This window comes from Haliotis rubra, unplaced genomic scaffold, assembly GCF_003918875.1.
Source record: "Haliotis rubra isolate DU_JTF1 unplaced genomic scaffold, ASM391887v1 Scf254, whole genome shotgun sequence".
NCBI classification, from domain to species: domain Eukaryota; kingdom Metazoa; phylum Mollusca; class Gastropoda; order Lepetellida; family Haliotidae; genus Haliotis; species Haliotis rubra.
The window spans coordinates 949,895-955,894 of NW_025766603.1; positions in this window are offsets into that span (position 1 = coordinate 949,895).

The following is a 6,000-nucleotide window of genomic DNA, read 5'->3' on the forward strand; positions in this document are numbered from 1 at the left end:
CGTAAATGTGACAAGCACATGTTCGCTTTCAAGTCCAAATCTGAATGATAACTGGCACTGCGAACAATACAAACAGTGGCTGGTAAGAACGATAATTCCTTGTGAATGGATCATGAATATCTCATGATTATTTGATCCTGTTCACTCTATCTCTTAAAGTTTCAGTTTTAAGATTCAAGCAAGAATGGGATAGTGCTGTAAACATAAATAGGGCATAAATCTTCACAGGCATCCAAAACCATGTTTAAACATGAAGGGATAAATCTTCCTGACGCCCGAGACCATTAAACTAGTAAATAACAAAAATGGGTCAGCTTAGTTTCGCAAAAAACACAAGTAATCATCAGACTTTCTGTGGAGTTTTACATGAACGATAGTAAAAGGGCTTTGTGTAGAAGTGCATGTGGATCTTGCCAATTTACGACACAACAAAAAAGCAAACGTGATGGATTTCTGCATCAGTAAAAATAAGAAATTTTAAGAAATGTTCCTGTTACAAAATGTTAAAAATGTATCAGTATAAATGGCAAAGTAGCAGTGAATATAACAGGAATTGATCACTGAAACTCAGCAAAAGCTCCTTTAATGTACGACCATATGGGAAATTTCACCTCTGTCGTCTTTCTTGGTAGGTCGCTTTGGTTTTGTCGCTCTGTCGCTTTATCGCTTTATCCGGTCTCGCCTCGTTACAGAGTCGTGCTAATTATATTCTCAACAGTCAATGTAAGTGTAATATTTCACGCCCAGTGGAAATATGGCATGTCACCGTTTCGTATTTTACATAACGTCACGTGAATGTCACGTGATGTCATCGAAATGGTCGTCTGCTCGTCCATTGATATCAAACGACAGCGTATTGCATCATCGGAAGGAAATCTAACCAACTCAGGAATAATGTGACAGATAAACTGGAGGAATTACAAGGAGAAGGGGAAAGTTACTAAATAAAAGTCAAAAGTAACATTTTCAATAAATTTTGTGTTTGCTCGAAAGCGTCCCGAGACATGTCAGACGAAAATCGTCCACAGACCAGGATAGTAGGGCCTACTGAAAAAAGCCTCTGAAAGATACACTTTATGAATTCAATTCTTGGAGGGACCAGTCTGTCTCAGAGGCGACAATTCAAATGGATTTACACCGCGATGGATTTCATTGGCCCATTACGAGGACAAGAAAAAGAATGGTGAACAGAAATTAAGGCGTAGTCGAGTCGCAAATGAGGAAAAGAACTGTAAATACTTTCTGGAAAAAGTGATATTTAATGATGAGAGTATGTTGGTAATTGGCAATAGTGTTCATATTGCGCAAGAAGAACAAAGACAAAGACCCGAATGCGTGTGTCCTCAAACCCGGAAGTTTAGTGTGGTGGTCCAGGGTGACATCAATTTCCATTGGTTGGTACTTTTGTTCGTGTTGATGGTGATAATACTGCTTAACAATATATAGATATCATTGACAATAATTTGTTGCCTGTTTTAGCCAGACATTTCAGACAATCAATATGTCTTTCAAGATAACAATGCGCCAGTTCACAGAGCCAGTATCTCCAAACAATTACTTGCTGATACGAACAAAGTGCAGCACTGTTTCCTGATTTGATCGTAATCGAGAATCTGTTGTCATAGTTAGGTAAAGTTCTGGTTATAAACGGGCATCTTACAAATCATTGATAGTTAGCACTTTTATAAATCGGGTGGAAATGTAAACAAACGGCAACCATGTTGAATCGTACGAATATTATTGGCACGAGTCGGTTCGCAGTCTGTCGTTTTATCGTCTCGTGCTATCGTTTTATCGTCCCGTACCATCGCTTTATCGTCTCGTGCTATCGTTTTATGGTCTCGCGCTCTTGTTTTATCGACCCGTATTATCGCTTTATCGTCCCGTGCTATCGCTTTATCGTCCCATACTATCGCTTTATCGTCCCGTATTATCGCTTCCTCGTCTAGTGCTATCGCTTTATCGTCTAGTGCTATCGTTTATCGTCCCGTGCTATCGTTTTATCGTCCCGTACTATCGCTTTATCGTCTCGTGCTATCGTTGTATCGTCCCGTATTATCGCTTTATCGTCCAGTACTATCGCTTTATCGTCCCGTACTATCGCTGTATCGTCTACTGCTATCGCTTTATCATCCAGTACTATCGCTTTATCGTCCCGTACTTTTGCTGTATCGTCCCGTGCTATCGCTTTCTCGTCTTGTCATATCGATCTCTTGCTCCATCGATTTCTCGGTACGCAGTCTATCGCTTTATCGTCTAGTGCTATCGCGTTATCGTTTAGTGCTATGGCTTTATCGTGTAGTGCTATTGCTAAATCATTTAAATGACGATAAGAAACCAACTGTTGACTGTGATGTAAAGTACCCATTCAGCATAATTCATCCCAACTTGGACAAATATATTATAAACATACAGTTGTGTCGAATTGTGATGTGTCGAACTTCCCGAAGTAAAACCTTCGTGTTCCTTCGTTTGTGTCGAACCTCGGGTAACTCGAAGTATTCACGTACGGAGGTTGTGGTTCGGCTTATGTACGGGACTTACCATTTTGATACTGATTTTAAGGGTAAAGTTAGCACCTCGGCTAACTATGAGATCAGCTTATCTACGGTAATATAGTGAGTGAGTATGGTTTTACGCCGCTTTTAGCAATATTCCAGCAATATCACGGCGGGGTACACCAGAAATGGGCTTCACACAATGTGCCCATGAGGGGATTCGAACCCGGGTCTTCCGCATGACGAGCCAACGCTTTAACCACTAGGCTACCCCACGCCCTACGGTAATATACAGCAGGTCCCTTCGACTTCGACAAACGATGTTTAACTAGTATATATATAAGCGTAAATAGTATATTACAATAATCACAACGATCAGCCAAGGAAACGTTACCAAATAGCACTGTTTATTCCAAAAACAGAACTGGGCCAATACCTGTAATGGTATAAAAACATCAAAGCAATTACCGTCGTGAATAAGAACAACATGATGGCACTGTGTCCACGATTTGGACAAATGAAATTCAACGCAATTCTACCTGGATACATCTTTAAGCTGTATGGGCCTGTGTTAACTTTCTGAAACGGTATTCGGGGATTCTGTTGCAAGGTCGGTAGAGGAAGAAAGCGGAAAACCTGGTCAATTCCATGCTTCCCAGTGATGTTTCATTCCCAGATCCCCATATCTGTCTCCATCTCGCTACTGTAGCCTGTTAAAATAATAAGGCCACTTATGCAGTACTGAACTGCCGAACGGGCATGCTCTAAGCGCATGCAACATGATGGTCATTATTACCCCGGATGACCCAAGCTGCCTGTTAGGCACTAGAAGGCTAATAGTCATATGACTTATCCCACAGGGTACCCATTTTCTGCTTGGTGAACAGGCATTTGTTAACAAACACACTTGCTTAAGGTAGGACCATATGTGTCACATATGTTTCGTTGTGGGGAAGGACAGAAGTCCTAAAAACTCTAATCAAGCTGCCAAACACGATCACCCATCCAATGACTCTCCGTGACCAACGTTGCTTGTGCTCACCTTTGCCTGTTGGCCTGCAGTGGTTGACCTGTTGTGGTCGCTATGTACTGGTTCACCAGAAATGGTTGGCCAGAAGCGCTTGGCTTGTTGTCGTCTTTGGCCTGTCGTGGTCGACTGAAATGGTAAACCATTAATGTCTGACCGGAAGTGGTTGCCCTAAAGTGATTGGCTGCAATGGCCTGTAGTTGTGACCTGAAATTGTTAGTCAGTACTGGTTGAGCTGCTAGTGGTTGACTTGAAGTGGTTGACCTGAAGTTGTTGCCATGAAGTTGCTGGTCAGTGAGTGACCTGAAGTGGTTGACCTGAAGGTGTAAGCAAGCAATGGTTCACCTAAAGTTATTGACCAGTAGCAGTTTGCTAGGAGGATCTGGGGGAAGTCAGTAGTGGTTGTACAGTTATAACTCATTACAAAATATTCGTTATATGTTAGATTCAAACTATGATTCCGACAAAACGTAACAAATCCGAAGAAGTTGTTCAAGTGATGACGTCGCTTTCTACACAAATCTGCGGTAGCAAATGGAACTTAAAGATCATTGTCAGAGACTGTCTGGTACAGACTCGATAATTTACACACCACCGCCATATACCTGGAATATTGCTGAGCGCGACGTAAAACTAACTCACTCACTCATTGAGATATTTTACCCTGGACAACCGAGGGTGATATTCTGATGTCTCAACACTCGTAGTCAGTGGCGGATCCAGAGGGGGTTTCAGGGGGTTTGACCCCCCCGGCCCCCTTTTGAAAATGACTTAAGATCACATTGAAGATTTTTTTTGCGATGGTGGAGCCAATGGGTGGTTCAGGGGGTTCCAACCCCCTGAACCCCCTCCTTTCAAAATTCCTGGATCCGACCATGGTAGTACAAAACGTCTCGGGTTTGGAGATTTTCTATCAATTATTGATGTGCTCTTCTTCTTTTACTTTAAAAGTTTTTTTTATGATATCACTTGGTGTTACTGCCTGGATTGCCTATTTATGTCATAAAAATGAGTTTCATACATAATACATATCTTTATACCGATGGGATATATTTAGTTAAATAATCATTTTGTAAAATGTATCTGATTTGCAATAGCTGATGCCCAGACATACGTCATGTTGATAATAATTTGCCTTCAATATCAATTTCAGATAGATCAATTTCAGGTATACTCTTTTGAATCTCTTTTGGGAAGATATTACCAGGCAAAAGCTCCACAGCGTAACGAGCAATCCCCACATCACAATGATACGTCAAGACAATAACTGTAATGACACAATCGCGACATGAAAGTGTATTTGTGTTTAGAAGTTCGGGACCCTGCCACAGAACAGATTTTGGGGGGTGACTGAAAAGTTCTGAGCCTAACTATGATCGACTGCGTTGGTGGGGTTGGTTTGTCACACCTTTTCAGTATAATCTCCCAATTGGACCATGTGTTTCTGGACAGCGGATTCATGGACAGTATTGTGTTAAACACATGGAAACTGTTAGGGGCGGGCTACATCTTTCATCGTTAGGCTCAGAAATGTCCAGCCAACACACATATCGCATTTCCCAGTATTATTTCAGTAACGCTTTAAACATCAGACCAGGTTTTCCTTGGTTTTTTTTGTTCGGTTATGGTTTTTGTGTTGTTGTTTTTGTTTTTCGTGTTATTGATTCAAACATTTTCCCTGATGACAACTATTTTTGTGATCAAAACTCAGCGGCGATGTCTCATCGCTACAAAAATAGATGTTTCTTGAAAAGCAAACGTTGCAATTTTCAGAGTCCGATTTTTACTTGTATTTAAACCAATCAGATATCTTCTTTAATCAATAATCGTGATATTTTACTGTTCTGTGGAGTCAAGTTGTGTGGAAAATAGCTTCACACATATATCACAAGGGATATAAACAGTGTATCAGTTGAAGAGAGGTTAATGTGCTATGTATTTTTTCTTAATTTTCTTTGTGAAAAATAACAATAACAACTTTTAGTTCTGGCTGTTTGGCCAGTTGCAAAACGCGCTCTTCAGATCCCCGATGACATCCACTATGGCACAGCGTAAAACAACGGTATAGTTTCAGGGACGTTTCCTTCACACTGGCCATCGACATCAACTGGTATCTTGTCTAGCAATATTTGTCGTAGCCATCGACATCAACTGGCATCTTGTCTAGCAATATTTGTCGTAGCTAGCGAAAACACGGAAACAATAGAAAAAGAGGTCTAGGTTAGCTTCCCATTTTGAACTGAGATATCATCGAATGCGCGAGTCTGTCAAGGACAGATGATTCATCTCTGTTCCTTACTACAATTATCAATAAACACAAGGACGTGTTTATGGATGTCAACTTCTTTATTATGAGGAACACGTTTTGGAGTATATCCTTACTCCTTCAGCAGGAGTAATAGTAATAAGACAACTTAGACAACACAGATGCATGTTAAACAACGTAAGCCAACAGTTAACTGGCGTTCATGAGTG